At 42.6% G+C, this 16,737-nt stretch overlaps 1 non-coding gene across 1 annotated transcript; it reads left to right on the forward strand.

Moving 5' to 3' along the window:
* Window positions 1–16,383: 16,383 nt before the first annotated feature.
* LOC130937558 (small nucleolar RNA R71) lies at window positions 16,384–16,491 on the forward strand. The gene has a single exon (XR_009068772.1). It is a non-coding gene; the product is annotated as a small nucleolar RNA R71 (small nucleolar RNA).
* Window positions 16,492–16,737: the final 246 nt, after the last annotated feature.

Raw genomic sequence — 16,737 nt, forward strand, 5'->3', positions numbered from 1 at the left:
CCCTTGCCAAGACCTTTTTAGGCCTTAGTTTACTTTCTTGCCATTTATCTTTCATGCTTCTTATCAAAACCCCAAAAATAACTCACAACCAATAACAAAACACTTCATTACAATTCCTAGGGAGAACGACCCGAGGTTCAATACTTCGGTTTATAGATTTAGGGGTTTTGTTACTTGTGACAAACAATCTTTTGTATGAAACGATTATTGCTTGGTTTAGAAGCTATACTTGCAACGAGAATTCATTTGTGAATTCTAAACCGTCAAAAATCCAATCATCACGCATGACGCGGCGCTCAGTACGCTCCAGTAAGCGGAACAGACGCTGTACCAGAAGATATGCCGGCTGGGGTGCTGGTGGTGTTATAGGCACAATGGGTGCTACTGCTGCTGAAGAGAGTTCTGCTGCTGCTATAGAAGATGAAGGTTTGGCTACTGCTGCTCTAGCTCGAGCTCTAGATGCACGCTGGGATGGGGGTTTCTCGTGCTCCCACGTACCCCACGGAATAACAGCCTCATTTTCATCGTCTTATGGGGGTGGTGGTGTCACATCATCATCCCTCCAAGGGGCACCGGCTAACTCAACCATCCTAGTGACCAATGTGGGAAATAGTAGTAAGCCACGAATACATACTCGCCACATATACCTCCTGATCAACCGGGGGAAATATACCTCCTTCCCCTCCATAATACAGCCGATCAAGATGAACGTGTCTACCGGAATCTCGAAAAAATGGGTAGTAGGCGTGACATAGTGGGCAAATATCTGTTGCCAAGTCCTAGCCTCTCTAGATAGATAAGAAAATAACATCCCCTTAGGCTTTTTGTTGTCAGAATCCATCACCCAAAGGGCATCCGGTGTGGCAATTACCTCCCTCAAAGCATCATAATTAAAGGTCACACAATGCATTACCACCTCCACCTGCTTATAAGCATCTGTGGCACCAGTCTTAGGTAGGTAATGCAATGCATCCTCAATAGCAGCCTCAGTAACTAGGATCTGCCCGCCTCGTAGATAAACTGAATCAAAAGTCACTCTAAAGAAGTAACAGTAGAATTCCTTGACCCATGAAGTGTTTATCATTCCCAAATCCCTATCAATAAAACCTAGGCCTTGTCCCTCAATACGGGCTATCATGGGGCACCTCAAGTCATTAGGGAGGGCCAATTTCTTCTCAATGTTTAGATTCTTCTTCCGATAGGTTAGGAAACATAGCTCACAATACAAGTTAGGAAACTTGGCTGTGTCAGTGGGCTGAAGCTGTAGGTTCTCCTTATCCACTTCATTGAGTGGGTTTTTGGCATAGTTGGTATAAGGAGAAAGAGTAGAGGCTTGAGGTGTCTTCCTCTTTCTAGAGGTAACCTTTGCTTTTCCTCTGTCGGCCATCCTGAAAAATAGAAATTGCAAGATATAAGCACTTAGAGACGTAGAGGAAAGAAAGCTAAGATGCACAACTTCATGAAGTAAGTTAAAAGGATGAAATCTTGGAATGCAAGCAATGAAAATCAGAATTAAAACAAAGTCACAAACCAAGAATTCAAGTAATATAAGCACAGTGCTTGTTTATTAAGCTCAATAAGCATCATACCCAAAAAGAAGGGTTACGGTGTTAGTTGAAAGCTAAAAAGAGAAATTAGGATGTTAAGCAAGGTAGAAGTTAAAAAACTAGTCAAAGGTTAGGGGTATGACAGTCATATGCTTAATTAGGATGAATGCAGAAAATTAAGGATAACAAGCACACTTACAATCATGGGGAAGAAGCAGTCATTGACAATGAAATATGAAATTGAAAAAAAGAGCAGTTAATCGAAAGCAAGTCATCAATCAATGTTATGGTCACTAAGTGTGCAATAATTGGTGATGAAGAGTTAAGACATAGACTAGTGTAACCAAAAGCAAGTTGGAAACAAAATTGAGGTAAAAGTTTTACACTAGTGGAGTATACCAAGTATTGCAAATGAATGAACCATCTTCAAGAAAATGCAAGTTAAAGTCAAATTATAGCCTATTATAAGTCAAAGAGGCATTTGATTCGACTCGATAAGTGGAAGCACATGAAGGTTCGAATGGATGCATATCACAGGAATCATGACAAAAGCGGCAATGCCAACCCGAATAACCTAAGGGTTGAACTTGGTGAACTCAATCGAGTCTCAATTTGAAAAGTACCAAGTTCAATCCTAAGTAACAAGTTGAAGAACAACAATTTTCAGAGATTTGGGCAGCATCCGGGCAGCAATTTAGACATTCCCAGATAGCAAATAGCATAAAAAATAAGCATATGAGTGTAGAATGCAGCAGTATGAAACCAGCAAGGATTGTATATACAGTAACAGCAAGGCAGTAGTGAAATAGAGCATATAAAATAGAGCACACCACTCATCATGCAGCAAAAGCATACAGTTATTCAAAAGATAAACAAGAACGGAGCAATTATCAGGCCTAGAATCCTCTAACCACAACCTAACTACCTAACAGCATGCATTTCTAACTATCCTAAGAAACATAATTAATCAATAACTAACTAAAATTAACTAACAAAATTAAGGAAAAAGTAAGAAAACAGAGCAGTGAGAGGCAAGGCATGGTAAACGTAGAATGCAGAAGCAGAATAGAAACGATACTGGAAGAGGAAGAGGGCTGTAGCAGTGCTGCCCAGTAATGGTGGCAGCGATGGACCTCGCGGAGGCACAGGGGCAGTGTGCAGAGCAGTGGTTCGGGGCAGAGGTGTGAATACAAGGTAGAGGGAGGAGTGAGGTACACTAGGGGAAAATGGGCAGAGTGTGAGAAGAAGGGAAGGTACGCCGACGGCGCTGGCCGTGAGTCGCCGGATGGAGAGCAGAAGGAGGGAAGGGTGATAGAGCAGTGAACTGTGAAAGAATAGGGAGGGGAAGAGGGAAGGGGAAGAGGGTGGCTCGGCGGCGGCAGTCACTCGCCAGGCAGTGGCAGTCGGTGAATGGCTTGGGTTGTGTTCCGGTGGGTTACCTGAAACTGTAGGTCGATCTCGGACGAGATCTTCTGTACTGATCGGAGCTGTTGTGTCTGACTTGTTGGACTTGGTGGGGGTGCTGATCCTTCGTCCCCAGAGGGTGGGGGGTACTTGCAAGGGACTCCGATGCTTAAGTTAGCAAGGGTATTAAGCAGGTATTGAGTAGAATCAGAGTATGAGTTATACCTAGGTGCTCCAGTGTATTTATAATGGTGTAGAGTGACCTTTTTAGACAAGATAAGTTAGTTATCTTTATCTTTATCTTATCTTATCTTTATGGGAACCGCCCTTATCTCTATAGGATTGGGCTGCCTTTGGATTTTGGGTCGTGTTCCTCTATTTGGGCCCTTTAATTGGACTTCCCTGGCAATTTGGCCGAGCTCTTTGGGAAGAGGTCGGATTGTCCTGACCTGACGAGGTCGGTCGCTTTATCCGTAGAACATCCCGAGTCGGACAGCTCGACCCAGGGTATGAACAGTGCCTCTGCTTGAGCTCGGCCTTCTTTTTGAGGTCGAGTCCCTTAGTTTTAGGACTTCGATCCCTCTTGAGTGAGGCCAAACTCGAGCATTTCGTCGATTTCGTCTTTGTAGTGTTTCCTTTTTTGAATGTGGAACGTTTTCTTCAAAAAGGCGCGTGCTTTTGTATTAGCGCTCTGTTCTTGGGAATGTGCAAGGGTTTAATTCCCTTATTAATTGGTTTTTAATGCTCCGTTTCTTTTGGGCTCTTTTATTTTTTGAACTTTACACACAAAAATGGTTTCTCTTCCCCGTTTTACTTCGTAACTTCCCCCTTTACTCTCTCACTTTCTGTTTTCGCCTGTATTTGCGCTATTTGGCGATTTCTGGGTGTTTTGAGAAGGCGATTCTGTCTTTTCCATCTTCAATCTCCTTCGAAGTTTCTTCCTTTGTTCAGGTTGGCTTTTCTTTTACTGTTCCTTGCCCTTTTTCCCTAATAAAGCTTTACTTCTTGACTGAATGTATATTGGAGAGCTTCAATCTTGTTTATGGTCTTTGTGTTTTGTTCGTTACTACGGCATATTTTTTCTGGCCATTTGCCTTTGCATGTTTTGCTAGTGCTTTCTACTTAAATTCTTTAAGCTTGAGTTTTGTGAACTGCATTTGTCTTCTGAAAGGATTTCCCCTTGATTTTTGCTTTGTCGGTAGCTCTCCTTTGTTGATTTTTTCTTTATTAGGGGGACTGAATTTTTCTGGAGAAAATGAGAAAGGGGGTGCATCTTCGATGATTTCTTCTTTTGATACCATTTGCTGCTTGTTAGACTTTCGTTTTGTTAATCGAAATGGAGTGGTGAGCCTGGGAGATAATTTTATTTTGTTTTTTGTTGTGGTTCGTCGCCTTCTTCTCAGAGTGTCACCTTAGGTGCAGGATTCAAGAGGGATTTATCGTTTTCCTGTTTTAGGATGTATCAAGATGTGAGCTTGTCGGTTTTCCTGAATCCTTGTTCTGTGCCTGCCTTCAAAGGATGCCCATGGGACTTTGGTGGTGGACCCGGGGTTTCCTTTTGTTTATTTGTATTGCGCTGATTTATGTTGGTCGAGCTATTTTGTCTTTCGTCTGAGATGCTGTTTAGTAATCCGATCTTCTTTTTTCTTGTTGTAGGATTAGTTGGCCTCATGTCTTCTCGCAAAAATATTGTTGAGACGTCTTCCCTAGTCCCTAAGGGCATGGCTGATTGGGTGGATTCTATGGTTCTGTTATGTGTTTCTTTGGCTGACTCTGAGTTCTGTCAGCAACTTAGGCAATTTCATAGGATCTGTGGTAGTGGAGGTGATAAAAAGAATTATGAACTTGTACCTCTGAGTTCTGAGGAGAGAGTCTGTTTCTCTACTCAGATTGCCGGAGAGCGCCCTTTTTTCTATGCCTATGACTTCTTTTTTGGTCAAATGAGTATTACTCTTCCTTTCTCTGATTTTGAGACCAGCCTGCTATGGTCATGTAATGTTGCTCCTTCCCAACTTCACCCCAATTCCTGGGGTTTTATAAAAAAATTTTAATTGTTGTGTCATGGGTTCGGTATTCCTGCTTCTCAATATATCTTTTTCTACCTCTTTGTTTTGACGAAGCCTGGGGTGGTTAAGAAGAAGGCTGCTTGGGTTTCTTTTCAAGCTTCCCAGGGGAAGAAGAACTTTTCTATGTTTGATGAATCTTTCCACGATTTTAAAAATTACTTTTTTAAGATCTGAGCTATTGAAGGAGCTCGGCCCTTTTTTCTAGGTGAAAATCACGAGCCCGCCTTTCCCTTGGAATGGCAAAAGGATGTGTGAGTATCTAGATACCCATGGGAAATGTTGGATGAGGCTGAGCAAGCTTTTGTGACTGTTCTGGAAGAAAACTGGGGTCAGCCTCCCCATCTCGACACAAAGAGATTTTTAACCAATCCCTCTCTCCCCCAAGCTGAGCTGGGTAGTTATGCTTTTTGTTTTTCTTTTATTGTTTTGCTCCTGTATTGTTTTGCGAGCTCTTTTCCGATTCGTAACTTGGTGCTTTACTGTTGTGCTTTGTTTGCAGAGATGATTAAGAACAATGAATCTATGAAGGCCTTCAAAAGGGCGAAGAGAGCTACCGCAGCCCAAAACGCCTCGGCCAAGGCTGCCGGGGAGAGATCATCCCAGGCTCAGTCGAAGCCAACCATTCGGAGCTCCCCTGGGGTGAGTAAAATTATCCCAACTCCCCGGTTTTGTTTGATTGATCCTCCCCAAGCCTCTGTTGCTGCTTCTGGTGCTCCTCCCATCAAAAAGTAAAAAACTATTAAGCCTTTCAATCTTGATGCCCTTGATTTTGATGCAGTCGAGTTTGTAGATCAGTAGATCGGTCCGTACGGTGTCCTCCCTATGGATGATGTCTCACTCCTTCGCCATTTGGAGTTTATAACTTGGAGTAGTGTCAAAATGGCACATATGGGAGCTGGCATGTACTGGACTGCTCAAAACCTTCCTCTCTACGCCACTAAGGCCTTTATAGAGGAGGTAAAACAAGAGTTCGATCGTATGGAGGGTTTGAAGGAGGAGCTTGAGGTGAAGGTGACCAAATTGGAGAAAGAACTGAAGAATGAGAAGGCGAGCTCCCTGCTTTGGTGGCTTCAGTAAGGTTGGCTGAGGACACTGCATTAAGGCATAAAGATAGCTACGTTTCCTCTTATTGGGAGGTAATACGTCTTAGGGAGGAGTTGGAGTCTTCCCGAGCTGATTACTCTGAGCTCCAAAGCCACCTTGTCGGCAGCGTGGATGCTGCCTATAAGATTGTCCCTGACGACCCGGATGATGATGATGTCGAACCTCCCCCTGCGACTGCTGTCAAAGTGTTGACTTCTACAGTCCCTTCAGTTGAGGTTGGTCATTCTATGTCTGATCCGAATTGTCAAGTTTTGAATCAGGATGATGGGACCGTGGATGCTGTGCCTATTCAGACTCATCCTCCATCACCACCTGCTGATGTTGTCGAGAAGGCTTCGGATCTTTAGCTGAATTTTCCTTTTTGTGTAGATAACACAGCTTGTGGGTTTTTAAAACTCTTTCTTTTATGATTGATATCTTACTGACTGTCGATGCTTCTATTGGTTGCTTGTTTTGCACCTTTTTATTTTGAAAAAACAACAAGTAGCATTCATGTTTTTGGGGCTGACTTCGGTGGCCTCTGAAACTTGTTATAATATTGTATTTTATGTTATGTTTGTTTGCACACGACTCGGCATCGTTCTAGATTTTGCCTTTGCTGCTCGATTTCTTTGGATAACTTTGTATTTGTAGCCTTGATTCCTTTAAGGCAACGAAGGACCTTTTTCTAGCAATCTTGTTTTGTTTGGCCCTTTTTTGAGGTCTCTGCCAGGTATCACGTCGGACTAGCTTCGTTATGTCGGGTCTTTCTAAGTTATTTTTGTAATCCTCTTTCTTGGACCTTGTGCGGGTCTCTTTCAGGGATTACTTCTATAACTTTATGTTTTGGGCCGACTTCATCATGTCGGGCCCTTCTAAGTTATTTTTGTAATCCTCTTTCTTGGACCTTGTGCAGGTCTCTTTCAGGGATTACTTCTATAACTTTATGTTTTGGGCCGACTTCATCATCTCGGGCCCTTCTAAGTTATTTTTGTAATCCTCTTTCTTGGACCTTGTGCATGTCTCTTTCAGGGATTATTCTATAACTTTATGTTTTGGGCCGATTTCATCATGTCGGGCCCTTCTAAGTTATTTTTGTAATACTCTTTCTTGGACCTTGTGCAGGTCTCTTTCAGGGATTACTTCTATAACTTTATGTTTTGGGCCGACTTCATCATGTCGGGCCCTTCTAATTTAAAGTAATCCTCTTTTATAGGGTTGGCCAGACCTCTTTCCAGGGTTTACTTGTAACTTTGGTTGACTTGGTCTGATGTCTTAGCGTCGGCCAGTCTTTTAAGTTATTATTTAGCAATCCATTAGGACCTCGTCAGGTCCTTTCTCCGGATCAGTTTCGATAACTTCTTGCATTATCTGGTTTTTATCTTTGCCGATTTATAGAAGGTGGGTTAAATCCTCGTTTTAGTCTACCTTTAGATGAATTTGGTTATCATCTCGGTTGGTCTTTATCTTGATTGTGCAGTGAATTTGTTTTCACTTTCTGCCAATCATGTTGCTTTATAATCGGACGTTGAATGTTTCAGATTAATGCGTTTTGGAGACTTGTAAAATCATTTAATGTATTTTATTTTAAAGACAATGAAAAATATGTACACAATGGTTTTTATCCTTTTGAGTTGGATAATTTCTGGATCTCAATATGGTGCCTCATTACAAAACCTTTTCAGGAAAAAGAGTGCGCCTCATGCTGAGATTCTTTATTATTTCTAGCTATAGTACCTTTTTAGGTTGCAAGCGTGCCATGACCTGGGAAGCTCTCATCCGTCGAGTTCAGAAAGCTTGTAGTAGCCCTTTCCCAGCACTTCTATGACTCGGTAGGGTCCTTTCCAGTTTGCCGCCAGCTTTCCTTCTCCAGGTCGAGTTGTTCCGATGTCGTTTCGGATTAGGATGAGGTCATTTTCTGCAAAGGCCCGCCGTATTAGCTTTTGGTTGTATCTGGAGGCCATCCATTATTTCAACGCTTCTTCCCTGATCTGAGCTTTTTCTCGGATTTTTGGGAGTAGCTCGAGCTCTTCCCTTTGAAGTTGGGAGTTGGCTTTTTCATTATAGTGGATTACTCTGGATGATCCTTCTTCGACCTCCACTGGTATCATTGCCTCCATTCCGTAAGCTAATCGAAAAGGTGATTCTTTTGTCGTGGAGTGTGGCGTTGTTCGATATGCCCATAAGATTTGTGGGAGCTCCTCGGCCCAGGCTCCTTTTGCGTCTTGTAACCTCTGCTTCAGCCCTGCCAGTATGACTTTATTGGCAGCTTCGGCTTGTCCATTAGCTTGGGGATGTTCAACGGAGGTGAATTATTGTTTTATGTTCAAATTAGCTGCTAGCTTTCTGAAGCCTGCATCTGTGAACTAGGTACCGTTGTCTGCAGTTATGGAGTATGGAACCCCAAATCTTGTGATGATGTTTCTATATAGGAACTTTCGACTTCTTTGAGCAGTGGCGATAGCTAGAGGTTCTGCCTCAATCCATTTTGTGAAGTAGTCTATTCCCACTATGAGAAATTTGACTTGTCCCGATCCTTGAGGAAATGGTCTGAGAAGGTCGAGTCCCCATTTTGCGAATGGCCACGGTGAAGTTACGCTGATGAGCTCTTTTGGTGGGGCGATGTAAAAGTTGGCATGTTTCTGACATGATGAACATGTCCTTACAAATTTTGTGGCTTCCTTTTGTAGAGTTGGCCAGTAAAATCCTGCCCGAAGTACATTTTTGGCGAGTGCACGCGCTCCGAGGTGATTGCCGCAAATGCCACTGTGTACTTCTTCTAGGATTTCCTTTGTGTTGGAAGTCGGCACGCATTTTAGCAGTGGTGCTGAAATTCCTCTTTTGTACAGAGTATTGTTTATGATAGCGTAATATTGCACCTCTCGTTTTAACCTCTTTGCCTCCTTTTCTTCTGCGGGGAGTGTTTCTGTTTTGAGGTAATCAATTATGGGAGTCATCCATCCTTGATTGCTCCCTGTTATGGCCAGTATTTTTTCTTTTTCCGAGATTGATGGGTTCTGTAGAGTTTCTTGAATGAGGCTTCTATTGTTGCCCCCTGATTTGGTGCTGGCTAGTTTTGAGAGTGCGTCGGCTCGGTCATTTTGTTCTCGGGGTATGTGATGAATCTTATATTCCCCGAATTGTCCGAGCTGTTCCTTAGTTTGGTCCAAGTACTTTTTCATAGTGGGATCTTTGGCTTGGTAGCTTCTTGCTATTTGTGAAGTAACTACCTGTGAGTCGCTGAAGATGATAAGTTTTTGGGCTCCGACCTTCGTAGCCAGCTTCAAACCAGCTAGTAGCGCCTCGTATTCTGCTTGATTGTTTGAGGCAGGGAACTCGAATTTGAGGGAGAGTTCGATTTGAGTTCCCTGGTCACTTTTAATTATTACACCTGCGCCGCTTCCTGTTTTGTTTGAGGAACCATCAACATAGAGATTCCATTTTGTGGGGATTTTTGGTGTGTCCATGAACTCCGCAATAAAATCGGCTAGATATTGTGATTTGATGGCCGTCTGGGCTTTGTATTAAAGATCGAATTTGGTCAACTCGACTGCCCATTGCAAGATTCTGCCTGCCAAGTCTATTTTCTAGAAGATTTTTTTATGGGCTGGTTGGTCCGAACTTTGATAGTATGGGCTTGAAAGTATGGGCAAAGTCGTCGTGATGTTAGTACGATACCATAAGCAAACTTTTCTATTTTCTGGAAGTTCAGCTCAGATCCTTGTAATGCTTTACTGATAAAGTATATGGGCTATTGCCCGCTATCGTCTTTTCGGACCAGTGCTGAGGCCAGTGCCTGACTTCCTACCGCGAGGTATAATATGAGTGGTTCTCCTCCCCGTGCTCGAGTCAATATAGGTGGTTGTCCCAGGAATCTTTTGAAGTCTTGAAAGGCTTGATCGCATTCCGCTGTCCATTCAAATTCCTTTCCCTTCCTTAGAGTGGCGTAGAGGGGGAAAGATCTTATTGCTGTTCCGGCCAGGAATCTAGACAAGGCCGCTAACCTTCCGTTGAGTTGTTGTACCTCCTTGATACAAGTTGGGCTCTTCATGTCGAGTATGGCCCGACATTTATCCAGGTTTGCCTCGATTCCTTTTTGTGTGATCATAAAACCCAAGAATTTTCCAGCCTCTACTGCAAAGGTGCATTTTGCAGGGTTAAGTCGCATGTTATCCCTTCTTATGGTGTCGAATACTTGGGCCAGGTCAGACAATAATGTTTCTTCACTTTGTGTTTTTATTAACATGTCGTCCACATAGACTTCCATGATTTTTCCAATATGCTCTGAAAAGATTTTATTCATTAGCCTTTGATAAGTAGCTCCTGTGTTTTTAAGACCGAACGGCATTATGATGTAGCAGTAATTTGCTTTTGGTGTTAGAAACGAGGTTTTTTCCTGATCAGGTGGACGCATAGGAATTTGGTTGTATCTAGAATATGCGTCCATAAACGAGAGGTATTTATATCCGGATGAGGCATCCACCAGAGCGTCGATACTCGGGAGTGGATAAGGATCTTTTAGGCAAGCCTTGTTGAGATCAGTGTAATCAGTGCACATTCGCCACATCCCGTTAGATTTTTTCACCAAGATGACGTTAGCTCAGAATACCACAGACAAGGTTTAGACCTTCCGGATTCTCTTGAATGCCGCCATCAATTCTGGCTTATACCACGAAGACTCTGATCTCACGGAATGGATGGCTCGGTTGTCAGGCGAGCAGCAACCATGCGTCGTGTATCAGGAATCCAAGAGATATCCACCCAATCTAAGGTAGAACGGAGGTGGTTGTCAATCACACGTTCATAGGTGAGAATGATGATGAGTGTCACGGATCATCAGATTCATCAAGTTGAGGAACAAGTGATATCTTGGAACAAGAACAAGCCGAATTTAATAGAAGAACAATAGTAATTGCATTAATACTCGAGGTACAGCAGAGCTCCACACCTTAATCTATGGTGTGTAGAAACTCCACCGTTGAAAATACATAAGAACAAGGTCTAGGCATGGCCGTGAGGCCAGCCCCCAAATGATCTAAGATCTAAAGTGATCAAAAGATGAAAATACAATAGCAAAAGGTCCTATTTATAGGGAACTAGTAGCTTAAGAATTACAAAGATGAGTAAATGACATAAAACTCCACTTCCGGGCCCACTTGGTGTGTGCTTGGGCTGAGCATTGTAGCATTTTCGTGTAGAGACTTCTCTTGGAGTTAAACGCCAGCTTTTGTGCCAGTTTGGGCGTTTAACTCCCACTTTGGTGCCAGTTCCGGCGTTTAACGCTGGAAATTTTGAAGGTGACTTTGAACGCCGGTTTGGGCCATCAAATCTTGGGCAAAGTATGGACTATCATATATTTCTGGAAAGCCCAGGATGTCTACTTTTCAACGCCGTTGAGAGCGCCCCAATTGGGCTTTTGTAGCTCCAGAAAATCCATTTCGAGTGCAGGGAGTTCAGAATCCAACAGCATCTGCAGTCCTTTTCAGTCTCTGAATCAGATTTTTGCTCAGATCCCTCAATTTCAGCCAGAAAATACCTGAAATCACAGAAAAACACACAAACTCATAGTAAAGTCCAAAAAAGTGAATTTTAACTAAAAACTAGTAAAAATATACTAAAAACTAACTAAATCCTACTAGAAACATACTAAAAACAATGCCAAAAAGCGTACAAATTATCCGCTCATCACAACACCAAACTTAAATTGTTGCTTGTCCCCAAGCAACTGAAAATCAAATAAGATAAAAAGAAGAGAATATGCAATGAACTCCAAAAACATCTATGAAGATCAGTATTAATTAGATGAGCGGGGCTTTAGCTTTTTGCCTCTGAACAGTTTTGGCATCTCACTTTATCCTTTGAAATTCAGAATGATTGGCTTCTTTAGGAACTCAGAATCCAGATAGTGTTATTGATTCTCCTAGTTAAGTATGATGATTCTTGAACACAGCTACTTTATGAGTCTTGGCCGTGGCCCAAAGCACTCTGTCTTCCATTATTACCACTGGATACATACATGCCACAGACACATAATTGGGTGAACCTTTTCAGATTGTGACTCAGCTTTGCTAGAGTCCCCAATTAGAGGTGTCCAGGGTTCTTAAGCACACTCTTTTTGCCTTGGATCACAACTTTATTTCTCTCTTTTTCTTTCTTTTTCTTTTTCTCCCCTTTTTTCGTTCTTTTTTTTTATTCACTGCTTTTTCTTGCTTCAAGAATCATTTTTATGATTTTTCAGATCCTCAGTAACATGTCTCCTTTTTCATCATTCTTTCAAGAGCCAACAATATGAACCACAAATTCAATAGACATATGCACTGTTCAAGCATACATTCAGAGAACAAAAGTGTTGCCACCACATCAAAATAATTAATCTGTTATAAAATCTGAAATTCATGCAATTCTTCTCTTTTTCAATTAAGAACATTTTTCATTTTAAGAAAGGTGATGGATTCATAGGACATTCATAACTTTAAGGCATAGACACTAAGACACTAATGATCATAAGACACAAACATAAATAAACATAAGCATAAAAATTCGAAAAACAGGAAAATAAAGAACAAGGAGATTAAAGAACGGGTCCACCTTAGTGATGGCGGCTTGTTCTTCCTCTTGAAGGTCTTATGGAGTGCTTGAGCTCCTCAATATCTCTTCCTTGTCTTTGTTGCTCCTCTCTCATGATTCTTTTATCTTCTCTAATTTTATGGAGGAGAATGGAGTGTTCTTGGTGCTCCACCCTTAGTTGTCCCATGTTGGAACTCAATTCTCCTAGGGAGGTGTTGATTTGCTCCCAATAGTTTTGTGGAGGAAAGTGCATCCCTTGAGGTATCTCAGGGATTTCATGATGAGTGGGATCTCTTATTTGCTCCATCCTTTTCTTAGTGATGGGCTTGTCCTCATCAATGAGGATGTCTCCTTCTATGTCAACTCCAACTGAGTAACAGAGGTGACAAATGAGATGAGGAAAGGCTAACCTTGCCAAGGTAGAGGACTTGTCCGCCACCTTATAGAGTTCTTGGGCTATAACCTCATGAACTTCTATTTCTTCTCCAATCATGATGCTATGGATCATGATGGCCCGGTCTAGAGTAACTTCGGACCGGTTACTAGTGGGAATGATTGAGCGTTGGATAAACTCCAACCATCCCCTAGCCACGGGCTTGAGGTCATGCCTTCTCAATTGAACCGGCTTCCCTCTTGAATCTCTCTTTCATTGGGCGCCCTCTTCACAAATGACTGTGAGGACTTGGTCCAACCATTGATCAAAGTTGACCCTTCTAGTGTAAGGGTGTTCATCTCCTTGCATCATGGGCAAGTTGAATGCCAACCTTACATTTTCCAGACTAAAATCTAAGTATTTCCGCCGAACCATAGTAAGCCAATTCTTTGGGTTCGGGTTCACACTTTGATCATGGTTCTTGGTGATCCATGCATTGGCATAGAACTCTTGAACCATTAAGATTCCGACTTGTTGAATGGGGTTGGTAAGAACTTCCCAACCTCTTCTTCGAATCTCATGTCGGATCTCCGGATATTCACTCTTTTTGAGTTTGAAAGGGACCTCGGGGATCACCTTCTTCAAGGCCACAACTTCATAGAAGTGGTCTTGATGCACCCTTGAGATGAATCTCTCCATCTCCCATGACTCGGAGGTGAAAGCTTTTGCCTTCCCTTTCCTCTTTCTAGAGGTTTCTCCGGCCTTGGATGCCATAAATGGTTATGGAAAAACAAAAAGCAATGCTTTTACCACACCAAACTTAAAAGGTTTGCTCGTCCTCGAGCAAAAGAAGAAAGAAGAGAGTAGAAGAAGAAGAAAATGTAGGAGATAGAGGAGGCTTATGTTTCGGCCAAAGGGGGAGAAGTAGTGTTTAGGTTGTGTGAAAATGAAAGAGTGAAGATGGGTTTATATAGTGGGAGGAGAAGGATGGGGTTCGGCTATGGGAGGGTGGGTTTGGGAGGGAAAGTGGTTTGAATTTGAATGGTGAGGTAGGTGGGGTTTAATGAAGGATGGATTTGAGTGGTGAAGAGAAAGATGGGATTTGATAAGTGAAGGGTTTTTGGGGAAGAGGTGTTGAGGTGATTGGTGAATTGGTGAAGAAGAAATAGAGAGAGTGGTGGGGTAGGTGGGGATCCTGTGGGGTCCACAGATCCAGAGGTGTCAAGGAAAAGTCATCCCTGCACCAAGTGGCGTGCAAAAATGCACCCTTTGCCAATTCTGGCGTTAAACGCCGGGCTGGTGCCCATTTCTGGCGTTTAACGCCAGCTTCTTGCCCTTTCCTGGCGTTTAACGCCAGTCTGGTGCCCCCTTCTGGCGTTAAACGCCCAGAATGGTGCCAGACTGGGCGTTAAACGCCCAATTGCTACCCTTACTGGCGTTTAAACGCCAGCAGGTTCTTCCTCTAGGGTGTGCTATTTTTCTTCCTATTTTTCATTCTGTTTTTGCTTTTTCAATTGATTTTGTGACTTCTCATGATCATTAACCTACAGAAACATAAAATAACAAAGGAAAATAGATAACATATAACATTGGGTGGCCTCCCAACAAGCGCTTCTTTAATGTCAGTAGCTTGACAGAGGGCTCTCATGGAGTCTCACAGATGCTCAGAGCAATGTTGGAACCTCCCAACACCAAACTTATAGTTTGAATGTGGGGGTTCAACACCAAACTTAGAGTTTGGTTGTGGCCTCCCAACACTAAACTTAGAATTTGACTGTGGGGGCTCTGTTTGACTCTGTTTTGAGAGAAGCTCTTCATGCTTCCTCTCCATGGTGACAGAGGGATATCCTTGAGCCTTAAACACAAAGGATTCTTCATTCACTTGAATGATCAGTTCACCTCTGTCAACATCAATCATAGCCTTTGCTGTGACTAGGAAGGGTCTGCCAAGGATGATGGATTCATCCATGCACTTTCCAGTCTCTAGGACTATGAAATCAGTAGGGATGTAATGGTCTTCAATCTTTACCAGAACATCCTCTACAAGTCCATAAGCTTGTTTCTTTGAATTGTCTGCCATCTCTAGTGAGATTCTTGCAGCTTGTACCTCAAAGATCCCTAGCTTCTCCATTACAGATAGAGGCATGAGGTTTACACTTGACCCTAAGTCACAAAGAGCCTTCTTGAAGGTCATGGTGCCTATGGTACAAGGTATTGAAAACTTCCCAGGATCTTGTCTCTTTTGAGGTAATCTCTGCCTAGACAGGTCATCCATTTCTTTGGTGAGCAAAGGAGGTTCATCCTCCCCAGTGTCATTACCAAATAACTTGTCATTTAGCTTCATGATTGCTCCAAGGTATTTAGCAACTTGCTCTTCAGTGACATACTCATCCTCTTCAGAGGAAGAATACTCATCAGAGCTCATGAATGGCAGAAGTAAATCCATTGGAATCTCTATGGTCTCATTGTGAGCCTCAGATTCCCAAGGTTCCACATTATGGAACTCATTGGAGGTCAGTGGACGTCCATTGAGGTCTTCCTCAGTGGCGTTCACTGCCTCTTCATCCTCTCCAAGTTCGGCCATGTTGATGGCCTTGCACTCCCTTTTTGGATTTTCTTCTGTATTGCTTGGAAGAGTACTAGGAGGGAGTTCAGTAATTTTCTTGCTCAGCTGTCCTACTTGTGCCTCCAAGTTTCTAATGGAGGACCTTGTTTCATTCATGAAACTTTGAGTGGTTTTGATTAGATCAGAGACCATGGTTGCTAAGTCAGAGTGGTTCTGCTTAGAATTCTCTGCCTGTTGCTGAGAAGATGATGGAAAAGGCTTGCCATTGCTAAACCTGTTTCTTCCACCATTATTGTTATTGAAACCTTGTTGAGGTCTTTGTTGATCCTTCCATGAGATATTTGGATAATTCCTCCACGAAGAATTATAGGTGTTTCCATAGGGTTCTCCCATGTAATTCACCTCTTCCATTGAAGGGTTCTCAGGAACATAAGCTTCTTCTTCAGATGAAGCATCCTTAGTACTGCCTTGTGCATTTTGCATTCCAGATAGACTTTGAGAAATCAAATTGACTTGCTGAGTCAATATTTTGTTCTGAGCCAATATGGCATTCAGAGTATCAATCTCAAGAACTCCTTTCTTCTGATTTGTCCCATTGTTCACAGGATTCCTTTCAGAAGTGTACATGAATTGGTTATTTGCAACCATTTCAATTAGTTCTTGAGCTTCTGCAGGCGTCTTCTTCAGATGACGAGATCCTCCAGCAGAGCTATCCAAAGACATCTTGGACAGTTCAGACAGACCATCATAGAAAATACCTATGATGCTCCATTCAGAAAGCATATCAGAGGGACACTTTCTGATCAATTGTTTGTATCTCTCCCAAGCTTCATAGAGGGATTCTCCTTCCTTCTGTCTGAAGGTTTGGACTTCCACTCTAAGCTTACTCAATTTTTGAGGTGGAAAGAACTTTGCCAAGAAGGCATTGACTAGCTTTTCCCAAGAGTTCAGGCTTTCTTTAGGTTGTGAATCCAACCATATTCTAGCTCTGTCTCTTACAGCAAAAGGGAATAGCATAAGTCTGTAGACCTCAGGGTCAACCCCATTAGTCTTGACAGTGTCACAGATTTGCAAGAACTCAGCTAAAAACTGATGAGGATCTTCCAATGGAAGTCCATGGAACTTGCAATT

The sequence above is a fragment of the Arachis stenosperma genome, chromosome 6 (assembly GCF_014773155.1).
Source record: "Arachis stenosperma cultivar V10309 chromosome 6, arast.V10309.gnm1.PFL2, whole genome shotgun sequence".
NCBI lineage: Eukaryota > Viridiplantae > Streptophyta > Magnoliopsida > Fabales > Fabaceae > Arachis > Arachis stenosperma.